Raw genomic sequence first — 22,955 nt, forward strand, 5'->3', positions numbered from 1 at the left:
CCTTTGGCCGCACAAGCTTTCTATTTCGGTGTTCAAAGGGGAATATTGGCCGTCCATTCTTCGCCGAACGTCTTCGACGACCTTTGGGGTGAAAGTTAAAATTACCACTATCTTTTGAAATAAGGAGACCACACGCTACAAAATTCAACTGGCTCGGTAAAGCACCGTCGGACCGTCTACTTCTCTAGCAATTTCCTAGCGCATCGCCATTCCAGACTGGACGCCACCGCTATTTCTCAGCTAAATACCTTACATTTCTGTTATTTATTTTATTTTCCACATATTGCATCTGTGAATATTACCAAATAGCCTTTTTCAGCATTACCATTTAAGTATTTATTTTAAAAATATTAAAAAATATATTTAAAAAAAAAACACACAATCATGGCTCACCTTTCTCAGGCACCCACGATTACAGAGCAACTTCAAAATTTGCAGCAGTCACTCACATATGAACGCATGCGAAGGCAAGAACTTGAAGATAAATTATTGCATTCTGCATGCACCGAATCTGCACCGACACCCAAGAAAAATAAAATTAGCAAAAAAGCCTTCACTTTCAAAGATTTTGATGGCACTAAAGATGCTAGCACGGTTCTAGCATGGGTTAGTCAGTTAGATGACTATTTTCATGATGAAGACTTTCCCGAGCGTGAAATGGTAAAGTGTGCATCAAATCATCTCACTAGCAGCGCTGCATTGTGGTGGAACGCCACCAACCAACATGGAAGAAGACCACGCACCTGGAATGCATTTACAAAAGTGTTTTTACCCCAATTTTTGCCCACATAGTACAAATCTAAGGCACGACGTCAATGGGATTTAATTCGACAGGGTAGAAATGAAGATGTACAGGGTTACACTGACTGTTTTTGGAATTGTCTAATTCAATTGCAAGCTATTGAACATGTTAGTCTCAGGAAATTGAAGCAAAAGTACATATCAGGCTTGGCACTACAGATTAGTGCAGAGGTCGATATGTTCGAACCACATTCTATGTCAAAGGCCATTAATTTGGCTCTCAACACAGAAAAGAAGAAAGGTGGACATTCCTCTCACACTGATCAACCTACTAACACTAACCGCAACAAGAGACCTCCTTTCTCTCCTAATTTTGACAGAAGCAAACACCAAAGCCGTACCTTTTTCAAAAGACGAAGATTTGACAATCCTCCTACCACTGCTCAACCTCATACGTGAAACAACAACAACAACACTCAGTAGGCAACCAACATCCTTCCAACCAGCATTCTCCACCAAATTCTAATGGTAACAAAAAGGTGAAGTGTTTGAAATTCTTTCAGTATGGCCACTATGCAGATAAGTGCCCAAATGGTCATGCTAAGGGCAATGGTCAATCCAATGGCCATTCAAATGGAGTCAACAGGAATTCAAATCAGAAACCCTTCAACAACAACCGCCCCAACGGAGCTACTCTTAACCTCATCGAAGATGCTATACCCGACGACAACGAAGTGGAAGTTAACTACGGTGAGGGATATGATCCTGATTATGATAACGATGACAACCCATCCTCAGGTACTCACATATCTCCTCACACTTTGTTTAAAGTGCAAGGCACTGTTAAGGGTGAAAATGTCACCATTCTGCTAGATGATGGTAGTAGCCATGATTTCATTTCCACACGATTGGCACAACAACTATCACTCTCTGAAATTTCATCACCTCACAAGGTCAAAACTGTTTTTAATAATCAACGTTTTAATTGTAAAACTCAAGTCACTGTTGAAGTTTGCATTGGTGAATTCACATAAGCATGTATATTTTTGGTAGCACCATTGCATGGTCTTGATATGATTTTGGGAATGCCATTTCGTCATGAATTTGACCCGTTGATTAATTATAAAACACGTACAATGTCTCTCACTCATAATAATAAATCTTATTAATTGACATCCTACACCGTATGATTAATGCCCAGAAGACCACAAAATTGACATCCTACCGCACACAAAGAAATACAAACTCAAATCACTGATTTACTTGACCGAGGCCTAATCCGACCTAGTAGTTCACCATACGGAGCTCCATTACTTCTTGTCAAGAAGAAAAATGGAACCTTTCGTATGTGTATCAACTACAGGGCTTTAAACAAGATCACCGTTAAGAATAGGTTTCCTATTCCTAGAGTGGATGATCTACTAGACAAACTAAAAGGGGCCCACATCTTTAGAAAAATTGACCTTCAATCAGGGTATCACCAAGTCAAAATGTTTGAACACGATGTCTACAAAACTGCTTTCAAAACACAAACTGGACACTATAAATTTCTTGTCGTGCCATTTGGTTTGACAAATGCACTGTTATAGAATTGATATTTTATTACCTATTGAAGCTGACAGGTGGCAAGAGCGTCAGCACATAATGGATTATGCAGAAGGATGTTACATTTTATGTATATTTGATTATTCAAGTTCTCTTTGTGAGCTTTGGCCAATTATGTCTGGCCGGCCAGTTTGTAACCAATTTGACCATTCAAGAAATCTATATAACAAATACGTGCAAGATGGAAATGGTCACTCTTGCACGGGGGGAGATTGTACCCAGTGCTTGTGTCTTCTTCTCTTCTCTCCTCTCTTCTCTCTCGCCGTGCCGGCGTAGCACTCCGCTCTAGGAGGTGTGCCTGCACACTTTCTTTCTCTCTCTCCCGCTCTCTGTCTCTCTCTTATCACGTACGGCTTGGAGTATGTGCAAAGATGGTTGCCAGGTATACAGTTTTGCTTGTTTATGTCTTTCAGTGTACTATTTTTGGATATTTTGCAGGGCTCTCCGCTCTTCCGTTTGTAGCAGTGGTATCAGAGCTTAGGATACGTTCGGATGTCTATAGAAATCATCACAACAACGAGAGCTAAGTCTTTTGTTTTCTTCTTGAATTTCTTGCTTGATATTTATACTTGGAGATGAGATGCACGAGCATGGTTTGATTGTTTTGATCCTTTTGTTCTAATAATTGCATGTGTAATTGTGTTAATTAATGATAATTGCTTTATATATACTGTAAGTTATGTAGACTAGAGAAAGCTTAATAAAGAAAAATAAGAGAAACCTCGAATCATGAAAGAGCTCCATTTCTGTGGGAAACTACCTAGTGAATGTCTTATGTTTCAATTTTACTAGTGTCAAGTGGCCGTTGTTGGTCCGATGTCCAAGAACGACATTGCTGTGATGGGTGAGATACTGGCACTAGCAAGCACAAGTTCCGAGGTATCTTTTTGCGTGTGTGTCACCTTCGAGTGGTGGTGATGAAGGTGCCAATTTGCCAAACCAGCCGGATGAGAATCATCCACGCAGTGCGCTGTGAGTGTGTCAATTAGATAAACTAGTAATCAAGGCATAGTGTGGCAGGCCATGGCATACGGTGGTTGACACGATTCATTATAAGACACCCACCAACCAACTCAAAGAATCCGTAGGATTCCCAGGCTGTACGCATCAACGGACGATGCAAACATGTCCATTGTTAGTCTGCAGTTTGAAAAAAAATTATACATATATAATAATAACACTAAATACTTCTTACAGCCGCAGCCACACACATATTGAAGGCATGCTATTTTTCCTAGCTCCTTGCCTGTCCGCGCATGCAATGCTGGGGAAACACAAGGAGCACTAGCCCCCATTTTGAGCGGCTCTGTTCACTCCCCCAACCACCCACACTAATCTGCATGTATTTTCTCTCTCTCTCCCTCTCGTTAGGGACGGATTCCAACAACTGGCTGCGCACCACCCAGCCTCCATGCAGTAACTCAGCACATTGCGGCTGTGGTCACATGACCACTAGCAGTGACACTCTCTCTCACCCTAAAAACCGTCTTTTTCTCTCATCACGTAATTCAGCAGGGATGCCATGCAAAATTCTCTCTCTCTCTCTCACACACACAATCGTCGGTCTTTCTGCTCTGCAGTTACGGCTCACTCTCGTCCACTCCCGTGATTCCCAACATGCTCGCATGCATTGGCTGTTGCCGTCATCTCTCTCTCACTTGACTAGCCCACCATGCAGCACACAAGCTTCCTCGTCTGCCACTTTCAACCATGCAGAGCGGCGCCAATCACAGCTGTGTCCCTCTCATTCTTATTATTATTAATATTTTTATGCCAGCCACAGCTATCAAACGTCTCACTCTCTCTTTCTCTCAGTTGTGCTGCCATCCGCCTGGCGCCCTCATGCAAATGACCTTCTCTCTCTTAGAGCCTCCGCCAACCATCTCTCTCTCTCTCTCTCTCTCATACACACAGATGCACACATATCAACACGATAAAGCCCTATACTCATCAAGACCTTGCTACCCTGTAAAGGAGAAACTCTTCCTATTCTGATAAAATTTGCGAAGGGAAGTCCCAGAGTGGATAAACTTCAAAGCTCGAAGGAGCTGATACAGAATTTTCCGATAGTGTTTTGGAGAGAGAGATCATTGTTGGCTTTGACAATGTGGTGCATATCAGATTCCATAAGCTCAAAGACCACCAATATATATCTTTCAACTCCCTGGATGAAGGTGGTAATATGATGCGCTTAATCTCGACAATGTTGGGATGCCGCAAACACCTAAGAAGCCTGATTTCACGTAAAATCTAGAGCATACAACTCCATAGCTACCTTTGCCACCGACACCTTGAACTGCAGAGAAGAATTGCACGCTCTATCCACGAGAAGAGATCCAAGTAATCTACGACATCACTTCATGGACTCTCACTATCTTCCTCGCCCTCGCGACTCTTTGTGAAGCCAACTAAATGCCAAGAACATGCTAATTAGCTTTATCAAAGGGCTCTCTCTCTCTCTCTCTCTCTCTCTCTCTCTCTCTCTCTCTCTCTCTCTCTCTCTCTCTCTCTCTCTCTCTCTCTCTCTCTCTAACTTGGCACAGAAGCGGACCTCGACGAAGCTCTTTCAGACTCTCAGCGACAACAGGCCGCTATCGGGCATCCTCGGGTAGAGACGACGACGACGACCATGACGATTTCAGCCTGAATATTCTTATTTTATTTTTTTATTTTGTATCCAGACATTGTATTAAATCCATAAAGGTTGTGTGAGTTTGGTCCCATAGGACTTTGAAGATCACGTAATATAACATTTCATTTCGTTTCGCTCTCTCTTTTTCCTCCCAGTACCACTACTTCCAGCGACAAACATTGACGAAGTTATTCATCGATTAGTACAAAACCTTCTCCGACAACATACTGGACAAGCTATCCAGAAACACGTACGTCCATTAGCGTCTAAACTCCACTAGCACAGGTCACTCTCGCCGTGCCCTGTAACGTCCACCAAAAATATTGTATGCCCTTGAGACAGTCTCAAAACATGACACAACAATAGACTGAGTTGGTGTTCGCTTGTCAAGTGAGACTTTGTGGGTAATGCACACCTCACAATTCGCTCGTATAATTGCTTATATCAAATGGCCCCATGTGGGGGAATACTCTCAGCTTATGTAAGTCAATGATGATGATGCTTAGCCACAATTGTCTTCAAAGACTTTGGCCGGGTTTCATCCTCTTTCGGGATGGAATCTCCCGAGGGGCCTTCTACTATCAAGATAAAAAATACACTCAACGGAATCCCTATATATCAATTGTTCATCCCATTATATCGGGGTTTGTTTAGTTTATATCACCAATTTGATTTATCGTGGATTGAGAAATTGTTAGTTGAATGTTGTCTATCTTCATTATTTTAAGATAAGTCAATTTATTTCTTGAAAGAAAGCTGGTTCAAGTAAGGGTAATTTTGTAGGATTCTTTCTTACTTCAAAATATGCACATAGTAATCCACTTCTTCGTGTTTATGTAAGACTCTAAGGATAACATTAAGAAATGTTTAGGGTTTTACGGCACTTGTGATATGAAGTTTTAAAATCATCATGAGAAAATCCATTTTGTCATGCATTATCATTTCCTGATTCTTCGAACTATAATTAGATTTTTTTTCTTTGTTCTAGAACACACCTTAGAAGACAATTCCTAGCATGTAACAGGTGCAATAAGAACAACAGTTCCAAACTACAATTGGTATGATTACTCTTGTATGTGTAGAAGATCGATAACACTTTGAAACAAATCCCATATATACTCATGACTATTCCAAGTCCCCACCCATTCCCCATATTTATTATCCAATGTATTTCATTTTTTTCAGTGACATTAAGGTCAAATTACACAAGCAATGTTCTATATCACATGATCTTCTCTGTGATTCGGTTCATCAAGTCCGGTTGTCCAATATCAGGCATTCATAAGTGAGCCTTAAAATTATTGCACTTATAAAATTATCAATAATTTTTGGGTTTTCTCCTCTTCGTATGACTCAATGTTATATTTTACTAGTTGCTGTAATAGCAGTGCTCCACACCGTGACCTTTATTTTGTTTACCACAATTTCAAGGAAATAAAAGTAGCTATCTTGATTGACCTTACTAAAAAGTTTGTTATCATAATCTTCACTTGTTTTTGTTACATTTCTCTAACTTATTTAAGGATTCAGAAAAACCTATGCAGACCATAATGCGAGGACGTCAGACAAGTAATCTCTTTACTTTATTTCGCAAACTCATTTTCATAGATTTCGTACTAATATCCTAACCATATTTTATCCAATATTATGCCCTCTTACACTGCTAAGGTCATGCCCTCTAATCATATTGAAAGAAATTTTTGTTGAGAGGATTTGTCAGTAAGATATGCAGCTACTCATGCGAGCAAAGGTGCTCTGGGATAGTGCACAACCATTTGTAAGTCCTTTGGTGATATATTGCACTGTGATGTCGACAACGTAGTAAATATACTTTTTCTCCTTTATGTTTTGTCTAGTCCATTGGTCACAAGCACACAGATTCGCCGGTTTAGGCAATGTGTACATGCTCATCCTAGTGCAGATTCGCCGATTTAGGCAGCACATTGATAAATTGCAGATTCATGATTTTTAAACTTATACCAAATGCAGATTCATCGATTTAGGCAGCATTAATGCAGATCCGCCAATTTAGACAGCACGTCTTATTGGTGTAGATTCGCCGATTTGGGCAACACCAATCACAAAATCATGCTTCAGTGGCTGGTCACCACTGTAACTGGTATGATTTTGTTACCCGGGTACATACTGAAAGTGATTTGGATTTGAACTTATATTGTGGAATTGGAATTGGATTGGGATTTGGTATCTGGTGATTTTTACAGCAGTATTTATGTGATGAGATTGACATTATGAGATTGATGATGAGTGTGACCAATGATATCCTGATTCATCAAGGTATGATATATACTGTTGATTCTAGTGGTATGGGACACTAGAATAGGTAGTATGTGGATGACAGCAGGCATAAGCTAATGTTGTTTAGTTTCATAAATTTTTCTTTTATTATGTGATGTTTTTGACACAACATACTAATCACTGTTTTTGACAAGTATCGTTTGCAGATTTTTATCTTCGCAACTGAGGACAATTGCTTTCCAACAGAGAGGTATGTTATAGAATTGATATTTTATTACCTATTGCAACTGACAGGTGGCAAGAGCATCGGCACATAATGGATTATGCAGAAGGATGTTACATTTTATGTATATTTGATTATTCAAGTGCTCTTTGTGAGCTTTGGCCAATTATGTCCGGCCGGCCAGTTTGTAACCAATTTGACCATTCAAGAAATCTATATAAAAAATACGTGCAAGAGGGAAATGGTCACTCTTGCACGGGGGGAGATTGTACCCAGTGCTTGTGTCTTCTTCTCTTCTCTCCTCTCTTCTCTCTCGCTGTGCCGGCGTAGCACTCTGCTCTAGGAGGTGTGCCTGCACACTTTCTTTCTCTCTCTCCCGCTCTTTGTCTCTCTCTTATCACGTATGGCTTGGAGTATGTACAAAGATGGTTGCCAGGTATACAGTTTTGCTTGTTTATGGCTTGCACTGTACTCTTTTTGGATATTTTGCAGGGCTCTCCGCTCTTCCGTTTGTAGCATGCACCAACAACATTCACACGCATGATGAATCGAATCTTCATTGACCATCGAGATTTTGTGATTGTATTTTTTGATGACATTTTGGTATTCAGTAAATCTGAAGAAGATCATAAGCAACATTTAACATGTGTATTTGATCTGCTTGCACAAAATCACTTGTATTTGAATCCTGAAAAGAGATCATTTTTCCAATCTGAAATTGAATATTTGGGACACATTGTATCGGGTAAGGGAATACATGTCGATCCAAAGAAAATTGAAGCCATTCAATAATGGCCTAAACCCAAAAACTTGCATGAGCTACGATCTTTTATTGGTCTTTGTAGCCATTACACGAAATTTGTTCATAATTTTGCTTACAAAGCACATTATTTGACTCTCTTGTTGAAGAAAAACACACCTTATGAATGGACTAATTTGCAAGAAAGCTCATTTAATGCACTTAAACATGATTTGACTAATGCACCTGTATTGAAATTGCCTAATTTTGAAAGACCATTCTTTGTGGTAGTCATTGATGCTAGTGGAAAAGGTTACGGTGCAGTCCTCATGCAAGATAACCATCCAATTGCTTTCGAAAGTCATAAATTCAAACCGTCTCAAACAAAGTTCAGTACTTATGATAAAGAGATTCATTAAAACTGATCAACAAAGTATCAAATATTTACTCTCTCAGCCCTTAATAGATGATAGACATATCAAGTGGGCCGCTTTTATTCAAGTTTTCAGCCCAACATTCAATACTAACATGGTAAAGAAAACGTTGTAGCTGATGCTTTGAGTCGAAGACCCTCACTTAATCATCTATCAACCATTACGAGAACTTCATTTCACACTATGCCTGACACTTATGCACATGATGATGACTTCAAAACGACATGGTTGCACATGCTTGATAATTCTGTACACAAATTTCTTGAATACACTATTCAAGAAAACTTCCTTTATTTCAAACAAAAATTGTGTGTGACTAAACCTTTCCGTACATTAATTATTGAAGAATTGCACAAACCTCCTTACGCTGGACATAGAGGATTTGCTGCAACTTTTCAAAATTTGTGTCGTGATTTCTATTGGCCTACTATGAGAATGGATGTTAAATAGTATGTGTCCACTTGTTTGATTTGTCAAAAAATCAAAGCAGCTACAGGTAAGAAACTAGGACTTTTACACCCTCTCCCCATTCCTGAAAGACCTTGGGAACATATTTCAATGGATTTTGTTACTGGTTTCCCACTCACAACGCACAAACATGACATGATACGGACTATTATTGATCGTTTCTCTAAACAAGCGTATTTTGTTCCGTGTAAGAAAACACTCACAGCACATCAAGCTGCACTTTTGTTCTTAAGACTGTTTTCCCACATCATGGTTTGCCTATAGTGATTAGTTCTGATCGCGATTTAAAATTTTGTAGTGCTTTTTGGACTACTGTGTTTGAAAATCTTGGCACTACACTTGACTTCACTTCTGCATTTAATCCTGAATCTAATGGTCGAAGTCACCAATCGCACTATTATTGACTTGTTAAAGGCTTATGTTTCTTCTCAACCTAAGAAATGGGATGATTACATACATATTTTGCAATTTGCATACAACAACACCACTCACACTCCCATGGGTAAGTCCCCATTTGAAATTGTATACGGTCACTCTCTTCCTACTCCTGCTTCACGTCTTTCTAATGTTGTGCCTGCCTGATGATTTCACTACTGACTTTCATGATATTTATGCAAGTGTTCATTCTGCCATTAAACACTCACAAGAACTTTACACCAAGCATGCTAACAAGCACCGCAAGGCACACCAATTCAAAGAAGGTGATCATGTTTTACTTCGCATCGAAAAACGAAGGATCAAAAGTGTTGATACTAATGTCTTTATTAATCTTTCTCCTCGTTTTTATGGACCTTTCAAAATTTCAGCTGTCATTAATGATGTTTCTTTTCGTTTAGAACTACCTGCACATTGGCACATTCACAATGCCTTTCACATTAGTCTTTTACACCCATTCCAAGGACCCCTACCTACACACCAGATTTATGAAGACCCACCTTCACTTGTAGAGCAAGAAGAGCAACTTATCCCTGATAAAATAGTTGACCATGAGACCACCACTACACGCACTGGAATGGTTTATAACCGTTACCTTTTGACTTTCAAGGGCCACCCTAGAGAGGATGCCAAATGGATGTTTTTTCGCAACTTTCCCGACCTTCTCCACACTTTCCATCACTCACGGTCCAGTTGATTTCTCTATCGAGCAACTGAGGATAGTTGCTATCCCTGGTGGGAGGGATGTTACAAGACTAGGCACCCTCCTGTTGTAGTGGTTAGCTGCAATTGGGATAGCTGAGCGTAATGGTTAATTATGTGCTGTCTATTTATTTTACTAATTGAGTTGATGATGATTTTGTAGAGTGGAATGCGGGGAGTTGATGAAGAGGTGACAGCAATTACTCTTGGCCATTTTTTATTTGCATAGTATCCTAGAACATCATTTCAATAAGCCACTATGGCTCTGTAAATAGTTGTAGTGGGAACTCCCCTTATGGGTCATGCAAGAACTAATGAGCTTCACTCATTTGCAAAAGTAAAGTGGTTGTAAAAAGAGGGGCCTCAATTTTTGGCACCTTAAACTCAAAATAATATATTAAATACCAACTCCATAAGAGAGGTGCCGTGGAGTTTGGGACTAGATTTAGGCCTTTCTCTTGCAGATTCTCTTCTCTACTCTCTTATGCTATGGTTATTTGCTGTGTACTCTTTAATCTAGTCTCCATATCTTACACATCTCTTACACTCTCTTACAGGCTTGTCTATGTCAATTCTATGTTTACTGTGTGTGTGTGTGTGTGTGTGTCATAGTCTAGGTGAGTGTGTGTGCTTGGAAATTGGAAGAAGAGGTGGACAGTTTGATGGTGATTGCTTGGAAGCTTGTGTTGAGTATTTTAAGTGGTCGATCTCCCCCTCTTCTCCCAATAGCTTGTCCTCTACTCCTATTCTTCTTGCTACGTCACTCAGCAACTTTGTGAAAGAATCTTGTTGGATTCCCTTTTTTTAACAAAATAACTCCTAGCTGCTATCCCCAACTAGATGTTTGATGTGAATTTTTCTATGCATTTAAGAAGTACTCATGCCACTTCATATTTTGAAGTTCCCCATTTCATCTTGTACATTTCATTCGCAACATTTTTACTTTAGTACTAGATGCTTGAAGTCGATCTTTATATGCTTTTGACAAATACACTGGCATGGATTCTTTTGGTACCACTAGTATGTCCTATTATATTATACTTGTACTTATAGAAAAAAAATCTTATTTCCCTATGCTACAATCCTTTGTAGGGAGAGTAAATCTTCCCAAAGAACTTATAGACCAACTCCAATTCCAATAAATGTTTTTTGAAAGGGACCTAAACAAGTGACTATTCCATGGGGTTCAAATGTATCTCAGCTTGTATTTAGGCAAAGAAAGTCTAAGGACATAGAAGAGTCCCTTAAAAAAATCTCGAAAAGATACAATGGGGAGAAGGAAATATATATGTCAATACCATGATCCAAGTATTTTCCCTCATCTTGGAAGGGGAACCACGAACCTAGATGGAAACTCTCTAACACCACGCTAACACATATTGCGTTTTTAACATGAAGCTAAAAAGACTACAAGGGGTGTCACGTATAAGATGATATCCTATATTCCGAGCCATCTTGAAACATCCATTCAAAAAAAGTATTATTTTGATCTTTCTAGAAGGATTCTAAGATAAAACGATGTACATGATCCAAAGGAAAATGAATATGTTGTTTTGGCTACTCTCATTGCTACTACTTTCTGCCATGCCAATATTAAGGGTATTACTCATCAAGTGTTCCAAGGGGGGGTGCCACAAGAAAATTGAGCTTCGGGCTACTTTGTTAGCAACCCTTCTTCCTACCATTAAGCATATGTTTATGGAGTCCATGTAAGTAACTATCCCATGGGAGACTTCCAAAGAGCTATGAGTGTTTCCCAAGGTCCCAATAGAAATTCCTAGTGTGACATGCATAGACAAATGTGAGATCATGACACATAAAATCTATCTCTAGATCTTATGCACTTAATGGTCTATAACAATGCATTTCTACTACCTAGGGTAGGGAATTGAGTCCTCGATAAGGGAATCTCATTAAGGCAAACCCAATCATTGAGTATTTAAATGGCCCTATTTCCAAGGAAAATGGTCGCTAGATATGTGGATGTAGTTTCAGATGAGGAAATCACTAAACATAGGGACCAAATGTGGGTGGCTAGGTTGCTCATAGAACGGAGAGTAGCACCCTAGTTGCTTTCCTAGGGATTATAATGATTCAAGTAGCTACTACAACAAAGAATATGATAGTAATGGCCCCAAGGCCTTTGCTTGTGAATCCCCGATAGCTTTAGGAGGGGAAATATAGTTTCCATATAGTACTTTTCAATAAATGAGAAAATACCCTTTAATGTGTAAGAAACATAAGTACCATCTTAGTATAAGTAGTGTGAAAAGTGATGTGTCATTTAATTGGAGACACCTATGCCAACAATACCAAACCCCAAAGCTACACTATCTGTAGAGAAAGTCATCTCTAGAAGACAAGGACAAGGATATAAATCAAAGAAAAACTAGTGCTCTCCTTGAAAAATTGTCCCATTATAAGCTCAAAGTACTACAATATTTTCTCAACCTTAACCATGCGAAAAAATGTGTGTTGATTTTAACCACTTGTCATAGTTCTCCATCCTAGAATTTTCTTAGAGAGGCTCTAGGGTGCTATATAAATATGTATGCAGGTTTTCATCTTATCATCATTCTTTGAATGAATGCGCAAGATGCTACTATAGCTATAATCTATCTATGAGAAAATTCTCATATAGATCTTTTAGCAAACTTCCACTTTGGTGAAATTTTTAGCAACATTAATGCAAGGTGAAACTGATTTTCCCCTTACACATGAATTCGACTATCATATAAATATTTTTCTTGACTTTTGAGGCACCTAATATCCCATATAGCTAAAATGCAGTGCATTGCAAGTTTGGTTGGAAAAGTATAAGAACTTTGTCTCAACTTAAAGAAATCATGCGTCTAGAGCTCCATTGCCTCATCCAACAGGAACTAAGTTTTTGCTAAAACCAACTTTAAAATCTTGCCAATTACTTGGCACAAGCTTTGTCTTGTCCAATTATTTGATGACAACACTTGTGTGCTACATCTACAAAACTATATATGGCGTGCTTAATGTTTTTCTTATTTTCATATATTTCACATAAATGAAAAACATTATTCCATATCGAGATTCATTGCACAACCATATCTATTGAGCTATTATTAAGGAATCTATTATACTTTAAGCATGCATTTTAGGTCTTTGAATATTTTCCATCTTGGTCTATTTTGAGGTAGCATCTTACTAGATATTTCCTCCTGATCATAGCAAACAAGGTGAGATCTTGAGGTGTGGAATATCGTGGCATATGCATAATGGTAATCTTGGTCATTCTGATTTTTGTAGAATTCATCAGAGGAATGACCTTTGCTACAACACTAATTACAAGAAGAAGAAACATTGCGAGGGATATGTGGCTCATTAACTGCTATGTTGTTCTTTTCATCATAGTGATGTGCATAACAAGCAGCTATGGCATGAAGAATTTCTTCATAGTCTAAATAGTTATTGTAAGCATGTGAAATACAAAATAATTTGCCACCGGTACCTTTATGACCACCCATAGCACAAGGAGAAGACCTACAACCACCAAGACCATGTTTACAAAGAGATGGCTACAAGAAGCATAAGCTACTTGAGGATTTGGATTCTGGTTTACATATCTCACGACTAGCTAAAAGAGGCATATTTCTTTGAGACTACTCAATCAATGAGCCACAATTGTATATAACATCAATACCACTATCATTTTATAGTATAAAAACAATATTATCATACGAGTCATCCTTTACAGTATCCAAAGTTGTTTTACCCATCAAGTTCAAAAAAATGGATCACCAAATGTAGCAATTTAGTCAAGAATATTCATAAAACTCTACATGCTCTCTTTGTATTGCAATTTACTACAAGGTAAAGAATTTTGGTAATGGATTACGTCTCAAACAAAGTGATAAGATATTTTCAATTAGCACAATATGGAGTGGGAAAACAAAACACATGTAAGCTTTAGTAAATCATAGAGACCAAAATATATATACTGATGATTTGGTTTCGCATGAACATTTCAATTGGCACATCCAATTTCTTATTGCTTGAAAAAATAATTTTTTTGTATGAGTGCATTATCTTGATTTCCAATACTCGACTGTGATTGAAAAATATATGTGCAAAGAATATTATCCAAAATATTATTATCTTCAAGGATCAATGAAGTTTTTTTTCCATCCAGAATTCTTGGCCTTGGAACTTGGCCTTGGAACAAAGAAAAAGATGGTTGTACTACAGGAAAACCAAACTCGAGGATGAAGTTTCTATCTCTGATAGTGAGAAGGCATATAATGAAATCACAAATTTACAATGCCATGTACAAGAAGACATTGATTTTCATCGATGATGAGTCTTTACTATATCTACAAATTTGATTCCACTTTTCAAAAAAATTATGGTATTTGGAAGCTCATTAGAAAGCCTAGAACTAAATAGATGATATACATACAACAATAATTTATATGTAACATATTTACTATGAATTAAAAAATTGAACACAACATAACTCTCTAGATTAAAATCATGACATGTATACTTCCCTTGCTTTGATACGACCATGTTGGGACGACGATACATAAGCTAGATATTGGTGATCATGAAGAGAGAGAGAGAGAGAGAGAGAGAGAGAGAGAGAGAGAGAGAGAGAGAGAGAGAGAGAGAGAGAGAGAGAGAGAGAGAGAGAGAGAGAGAGAGAGAGAGAGAGAGATATTCAAAAGTGTAAAGACAAATGAAGTCCCAACACCTTATCTTAAAATCTTTTATATTGTGAAATGTGATAATATAGCTCGTTGCTAGACACCAAACATGGAACGTTGTTGAGCTATATATAGTATCTCTATATATAGAACCCTGGTGGCCTCTATATAAATGCATCTCGTGTGATCACTAGACACACTTTGGGGTATGCAATTGTGGTGTCATCTCTCTCTCTCTCTCTCTTCTCCCTCGTCTCGTGTCTCGGTTGTTGGAGCTATATATGGCTCACTCTACTGAACTTGGTCTCACCTATATATTTGTATCTTGTCCTCAATATGAATCAGTCTTTGGGAGCGTATATGGTGTGTCTTTTGTCTCATCTCTCTCTCTCTTTCTCTCTACATCTCAACATGGTATCAGAGCTCAACATGGTATCAGAGCAGTGGCTATAGTCTGTCCATCTTTCTCAATTCGGCATTTGGTATAATCAAATCCAACAAACAGACCAAGATCAACAAGTCTAGCAACTGAAAGAAGATTACGTTGAAGATTTGGTACATGTAATACTCCTCGCAAAATTCGAGTTGAAGAAGATAAGGTACCAAGATATAAGTCTCCAATACCCTTTACTTGACAAGTAGTATCATCAGCAAGATAAACAATACGTTGAACTGGCAGTGGATGATAGTTATGGAGCCACTTAGATTGATATGTCCTATTTCCTGTAGCACCAGAATCGACAATAAAAAGTGATCCATCACGTACATGAAGTATTCTGTCTGGAGCAACTGAACATAGGACGCAGCTTGTTTCTGGTACAATGTTGTTTCGATGTTCAGTAGCATATGCTCTATTCCGATCTGTGTCGAATCAACGCTTATAGCACATATGAGTAGGATGATCAGATCGTCCACAATATTCACAAGAAGAAGAAGAAGAGTCTCTAGATAAACGTGGTTGTTTTGTGGTAATATTGTGTTCTTCATCATATTGACGTGCCCAACAATCATCTTCAGTATGGCCATTTCTGTTGCAGTAAGGACATTGCTTATTAGGAAATTTGAGACGAGAGAAAATATTACCGCGACGGCCACCTCTGCGGTTTCCTTGTTGAAATGGACGCCTTCGAGCATAAAAAGCACGTTCCATCTGTTGTGACTCAGTCTCCTCTTGTGAAATCATAGCTGTATCGTGACCAGCATTCCGACGTTCTTGACGTTGAGAGTATTCAATTAAAGACATGCAAGCTTGGTCGAAATCAAGACCATCTTTATTAGAGAGAATAGTAACAATGTTATCATAAGAAGAGTCCTTCACCGTATCAAGGAGAAGTGTAATCAGTTGCTTTTGTGGAATAGGATCACCGGCAGTAGCAAGTTGATTAATAATAGATTTGAAAGACTCAATATGTCCCGTCATGGCAGTACCAGCTTCATATTGTAACTTGTTAAGCAACCCTCTCAAATAAAGTATTTCTGTAACAGATTTCTTCTGAAAGTTTACAATAAGGTACTTCCATACGTCATGGGAAGTAGGCAGTTCATACATATCAAGCAAAAGGGAATCAGTAAGAGCAGAAAGAATATACCGACGAGCTGCTTTATCACGTCGTTGCCAATCCGTATAGGCAACATTCCAATCTTCAAATATAGGTCCTTCAGTGATAAGCACGTTATCATTATCCGTATCAACAGGCTGAGGCGGACAAACACGATTTCCAAGAACAACATCGGAGAGTTCATCGCCTTCAAGAATTAACAACATCTTTGCTTTCCAGCCTGGAAATCCTTGACCTTGGAAAGGAGGAACAGAACGCTGGCCAGAAGGAAAGCCGTTGACGAGAATATTCAAAGCCATATCTTGCTGCGAGAAGACGTATAAGATAAGATCGCAGAATCTGCACACCATATATGGTGAAGGCCGCAATTGAAAATGAGAGAGATATGAGTACTGTGTTCTGTCAACGATAAACGTGAGAAGGATGCTCAAGGAACGTCCAAAGATGTGAGAGACGTCACCCAAAAAAGACACGGTAAAGGGGACGTTAATAATAAACGAGTCCTCAAAATAGAGTGGCGTGAGACGCAAGATTGACGACCACAATACGAATAGCAAAAAGATAAATCTTCTCAAAAAAGTTAATGCCAAAATAAGAAAAACGATCGCGGACGCTTCACGAAGAAGTAGGACGAAGAAAGCTAAGTCAAGCTCTATTGCAGTAAAAACAGCATAACTTTGTGCTGCGAACTCCGATTGACGCAAACCTAGAACTCAAATCGAAGAGCTCGAGGAGACGAACAAGTTTTGGATGAACAACAAGAAAAATTGAGATGAAGGTCAGGGTGTCATTAACAAGAAAACGTAATCAACGATTAGATTGATTATAAATAAACGCCACATAAAACACTAATCATATTCTTCTTAACACAAAACAACCACAGTTAACAAGAATCAACGCTCAAAAATAAAATTTGTAACAATTTTGAATCTTACATGCGAATCGAATACACATACTATTGTCACCATGAATTGAATCGGCGCGTGATCGTTATCGCTCTGATCTACTAGTGGAAATTGATTCTTTATAAATGGTTGTCTTGTTTCTTGGACCAGCAAGAAACAACGTTGTGTTGCAGTTTCTACGACTGAGTCAGAATATGTTGCAGCATCACTTGCAGCTCGTGAGTTGATTTGGCTTCGACAAATGCTGGTCGATATTGGTCACTCTCCTCTTTCTAGCACACCCTTGCGGTGTGACAACCAAAGTGCTATTAGTCTTGCAAAAGACTATGTTCAACATAATAAGTCAAAGCACATTGCTGTCCATTATCATTATGTCAGGTATGAAGTACGCAAGGGAACCATTATGGTTGAGCACTGTCCAAGTGACCAGATGATTGCAGACATTTTGACCAAAGGCCTCAATGAGTCACGTTTCATCCTCTTGCGCTCGGAGCTTGGAGTTTCTTCGGCCTCACTCTTTCTAGATTAGCTTCTTTTCTATTGTAATAGCTTTGTACATATGACATTGTAATCTTTTAGGTACCATGCACTATGCACACTCCACATTTGCACCTTGTGATATCTAAGTCACTTGAATATTTGTACATAGATACACAATTCACTTTCACATCATCACCACTGGTTCATATTTCACATTGTATAGGGGCTTGGGTTTTTCCCTTGAACTCCCCAAGGGTTTTTTCATCCAAAGCTAGAGACCTTTGTTTGAGTGGGGGTGTTGGAGCTATATATGGCTCACTCTACTGAACTTGGTCTCACCCATATATTTGTATCTTGTCCTCAATATGAACCAGTCTTTGGGAGCGTATATGGTGTGTCTTTTGTCTCGTCTCTCTCTCTTTCTCTCTACATCTCAACATCGGTCATCTCTTGTCTTCGGTTCAGCATGGTATCAGAGCACACAATTCTCAATAAATGAGGTAAATTTTATCTTTCTTTTGTTCTTGATAATAAATTTATTTGCAGTATGAGGTTTTCTTGTTAACTTGCTTGTTATCATGGATGGTTGCGCGATGTTATGGTACCCGCGCTAAGGAAGCTTTGATTATAGAAGCGGAAGAGAGAGAGACATCTTTGTAGCTCTGCAAACGTTGCATGTTAGAATGTACTTCCAATCACTTCTCACGATCTATATGATTTTACAATCACTTTTAATTTTCACAGGTTGCAATGTACCCTCTATAGGCATGGAAAGATACACCTTCCCAATGGAGATATTTATTACAAGTATCTGATAATCTAAATCCGTTCCAGCTTCATCTTCACAATCAACATGGGCCAAGTCAATTTGAGTGATTACCCCTTGTTGGTTTCCTTTGTTCTCTTTGATTTGACTTGTCAATTTTCTAAAAATATTCTAACTAAAATCACGAACTAATTTCAATATTTGTCTCACCTTCACATAAATGGGTGCTTCTAACAAAGCTTCAAAAAGACATCAAATAAACCTTTATTAGGTGCCTGCATGGAACTATCTTTCTCCTCTAAGGGATTTAATCGTCCCCCTTTTGTGGATCTCTTTGCTATATTTTTCCACAATGCATCAATTATCCCTATCGATGTAGATTTGTAGAATCTTATTTGTCTTGATATAATTGTGTTTCTTTGAACATTAGTCCCATTCTAGTTTCAACACTTTTATTGTGTAGAGTTTGCAGACATTTTTGGAAGTTTGAAATCATGTATTTTGGAGTTGGGATTTCGAAGTTATGGTCTGTTCTCTACAACATATAGTGCATGGCAGCTTTGGGGTAAAACTATGTAGGTTGAATTGTAGAAACCCATACGTTGTGGGTGATGTATACTTTTAAGGAGGAGTTTTAAAGTGGTTTTTGATGAAGGAGAAAGGTTTTTTTTCAAGAGCATTGGTAGGCGACGTCCGTAATTCCATGCCTATACAGGTTTCTTCCTTCTTTGTGACTAGTCTCTTGGGTGGGTGACAACCAGTAAATTCCCAAGGGGACTACTCTTCTTTCATTTGTGGTGTCTCAAAGGGGTTTCCCAAATATTTTGATGTTCTTGTAGTGCTCTTTCAACTCTCTTGGGTGACATCGCTATAGAGGTGTTCGAGTTTGCTTGTTTTCAAACAACGTATAAGATATGATCACAAAATTTGCACACCATATATGGTGAAGGCTGGAATTAAGGACAAGAGAAATAAGACAACTGTGTTTTGTCAATGACAAACGCAAGAAGGATGCTCAATAAACATCAAAATATATGAGCGATGTAACCCAAAAAAGCAGGAAAAAGGAGAGTTAATAATAAAAGAGTCATCAAAATAGAGTGACGTGAGACGCGACGTTAAACTCAAGATTGATGACCGCGATATGAATATCGAAAAGATAAATTTTCTTGAAAAAGTTGATACCAAAATTAAAAAAACGATCGCGGACGCTTCAAGAAGAAGTATGAGGACGAAACCTGTGGCAAGCTCGATTGTAATAAAAACATCATAACTTTCTGCTGCGAACTCCGATTGATGCAAACCTAGAATTCAAATCGAAGACCCTGAGAAGGCGAACGCATTTTGGATGACAAGTGCCATTGCGCTACGCTGCATTGCGCTTTTCTCATCTCTCCACATGTTGAGCAGAAGAGCCTCCAAAATTGAGATGAAGTTCAAGGTGTCAAAAGACAACTCAACAAGAAAATGTAATCAATGATTTATTATATAGATTAACAATAAAATCTATACAAAATACTAATCACATTCTTCTTAAGACAAAACAATCATAATTAACAAAAATCAATTCTAAAAAAGGAGATTTATAGCAATTCTGAATCTTACATGTCAATCGCATACACATACTCTATTTTGTTACCATGAATTGAATCATCGCATGGTCGTTACCACTCTGATACCATGTTGATTTGTAGAGAGAAAGAGAGAGACGAAACAAGAGACACACCATGTACGCTCTCAAAGACTGACTCATATTGTGGACAAAATACAAATATATAGTTGAGACCAAGTGAGTAGGGTGAGCCATATATAGCTCCAGCACTCCCTAACGCTAGTGTTTTAAAAATTAACATGATAAGACAAGACAGTTTATAGTTCTTTTATTACTTTGAAAATGGATCTAAGAATGGGAGGGGGGGTGGTCAAGTGCTACCATTGGATGTTCCGATTGCCAAACTAAGCTCTATCTTTGCCTCTTCTGTAGTTTCTACCTTCAACTTCAAATGTTGTAGGTTTGTCTTGCAAGTATCAGCTACTCCATACAGAGCATAGCACATGTTACCATCCAACTTACGCACTCAATTGAAATCAAAGGAGGTCTGTTAGAGTTGAGATGCATTCACATGGTGGATGTTGATCGATGTATATTTACAAGACAACATTGATGAAAGAAGGTCTCTTAGAGTTGAAATTCCTTCACATGGTGGATGTTGATGCAGGTATACAAGAGAACATGCTCATAGGGAAATCCTTGACTATGGAATTTTAGCAATACCCCCAATTGACTAACGATGATCATGTGGTCTCGCAAAAGCTAGTGTTTCTCAAAACTAACTTGTTAAGAAAACATATTTTATGGTTTTGTTCATTACTTAAATCAGTGGATGCATAAAAATATGTGTGCACTGCAGGGGCAATGGAGACTGATCAAATGAGAAAAGTCACAACGAGAAGGAGTTGCTACCATTTGACCTTCCGATCCACAAGTAGAGGTCAAGCTGTGGCTCTGGCTCGGGATGTGGCTCTGGTGAGAGCATCAACATGAGCTCTCGTAATTCGCGTGCCTGCTCCAGCTGCAGTTGAATGCTAGAAGTTATCCTCATGCTCAGCTCGTGAGGAAATAAGGCGGACGTCATTTGCAGTTGCAACTTGCTTGGCGATGGCGGCGACAGCTTTACGGGAGTGGGCATGATGGGGTCCTGCCTTCATCTGCACATTGTCACGTAGATTATCCACGTCTTCCGAAAAATTGAGGCGGCTGGCTAATTTGCCACGCTCCTCAGACTGATGAATGAAGACCCTGAGGAAGCCGCAGGCCTTGGCGGGGCTACGAGCACTGCGGTAAGAACCGCCCATGAGACAAGAACCGACTCCAAAATTGCTTCAGGCAGTCTGATCATTGTCTGCCATGACGTCTTGCCATGTTTTGACACTCCGAGGTACTTGTTCCCCTGTCTGTTACTATTCGCGTCACTTGTACTGTTATTGGCGTCCTGCGTATTGTAGCTGTTGCTCATTGCCTGCTGCTTGTTGTGAGCCACCATGTTTACCTTTGGTAGTAGAGATACAAATATTTAGAAACATTGCAAATGCCAAAGTGTACCCTACTAACCTTGTATTGCTGAATACTCGGGTCTATATTGAGTCTCAAATCATCTAGTAATGAGTGAACCTCGAAGGGAAATAGCTCTGAAGAGTTAGGGGGTGCAGTGAATGGAGTATTCACGTGCACACTCTCTGAGGGCATAGGGTCTACTTTGGTCATGAATGGCGCATTTACTTCCCCACCCCCCTCATTTACATCGTTAGCTCCATGTTCGAAGCAAGTGTCTCTACTAAAGGTTTCCTTCAAGTGGCTAAGCATGCTTGGCCCGGACCATGGACCCATGGCATGCATGTCTTGGATTGAGCTATCAGGATTAGGCATTGGGAAACCCTCCATGACATTGTAGGCAGAGGAAGAGTCACTAGTCACTATGCTTGGGTCTTGGTTTGTACTACCTTGGGTCCCTACCGAGGGCCCGGAACCTACGGTAGGTGGATATTGAGAACTTGCGTAAGTCAAAATGCTGTCCAGTTTCTCGGAATCTATCACACGACCAGAGCGCAGATGCATGTGTCTTTGGCACCCTACAATCATCGGTGAATAACCTCGAAGGTTAATCGCTTACTGTTTTAGGCATCCGTTTTCACTCGTTTTTTAATGTTTTTTAATGATCAATTTTTGGATTAGAGCGTGTGATAGCTCGAAACAAGTGTATCACTTAGGGGGTTGTGGTGTGCTTTAGAGCACAGAGTTCGGTTACCCGAAGCTCCGTTGATCATCAAAAAGGTCTATTTTTACCTACGCGTGAGGCTAAAATTTATTTAATTTTTTTTATATTTTTTGGGAATAGGGTCGCCGTGGCCGCGCTATACGCGCAAGCATACACCCACCTAGCCTACCTACTTACAACTAATAGATCTATTGCTACACACTAACACACTACTACAGTGTTGAACCGGAGGGAGAGAGCGTATATAGACGAGAAGAGAGAGACAACACCATCATATGCAAACCCCAAAGTGTGTCTACTAATCACATGAGATGCGTTTATGTAGAGGGGACCAAGGTTCTATATATAGAGATACTATATATAGCTCAACACCTCTACTCAAATGAAGGTCCCTAACTATGGATGAGAAAACCCTTCGGGGCTCAAGGGAAAAACCCATAGCTCTATATATATATCCACCATTATATTAAAATATTTTAAATATACAATTACAATGTTCAAAGGAGCTACATCACTCCTATTTTACAATGTGCCCTTTCAAGGGTCTTTAACAACCCT

The sequence above is a fragment of the Adiantum capillus-veneris genome, chromosome 23 (assembly GCF_014529385.1).
Source record: "Adiantum capillus-veneris isolate H3 chromosome 23, ASM1452938v2, whole genome shotgun sequence".
Classification (NCBI taxonomy): Eukaryota; Viridiplantae; Streptophyta; class Polypodiopsida; order Polypodiales; family Pteridaceae; genus Adiantum; species Adiantum capillus-veneris.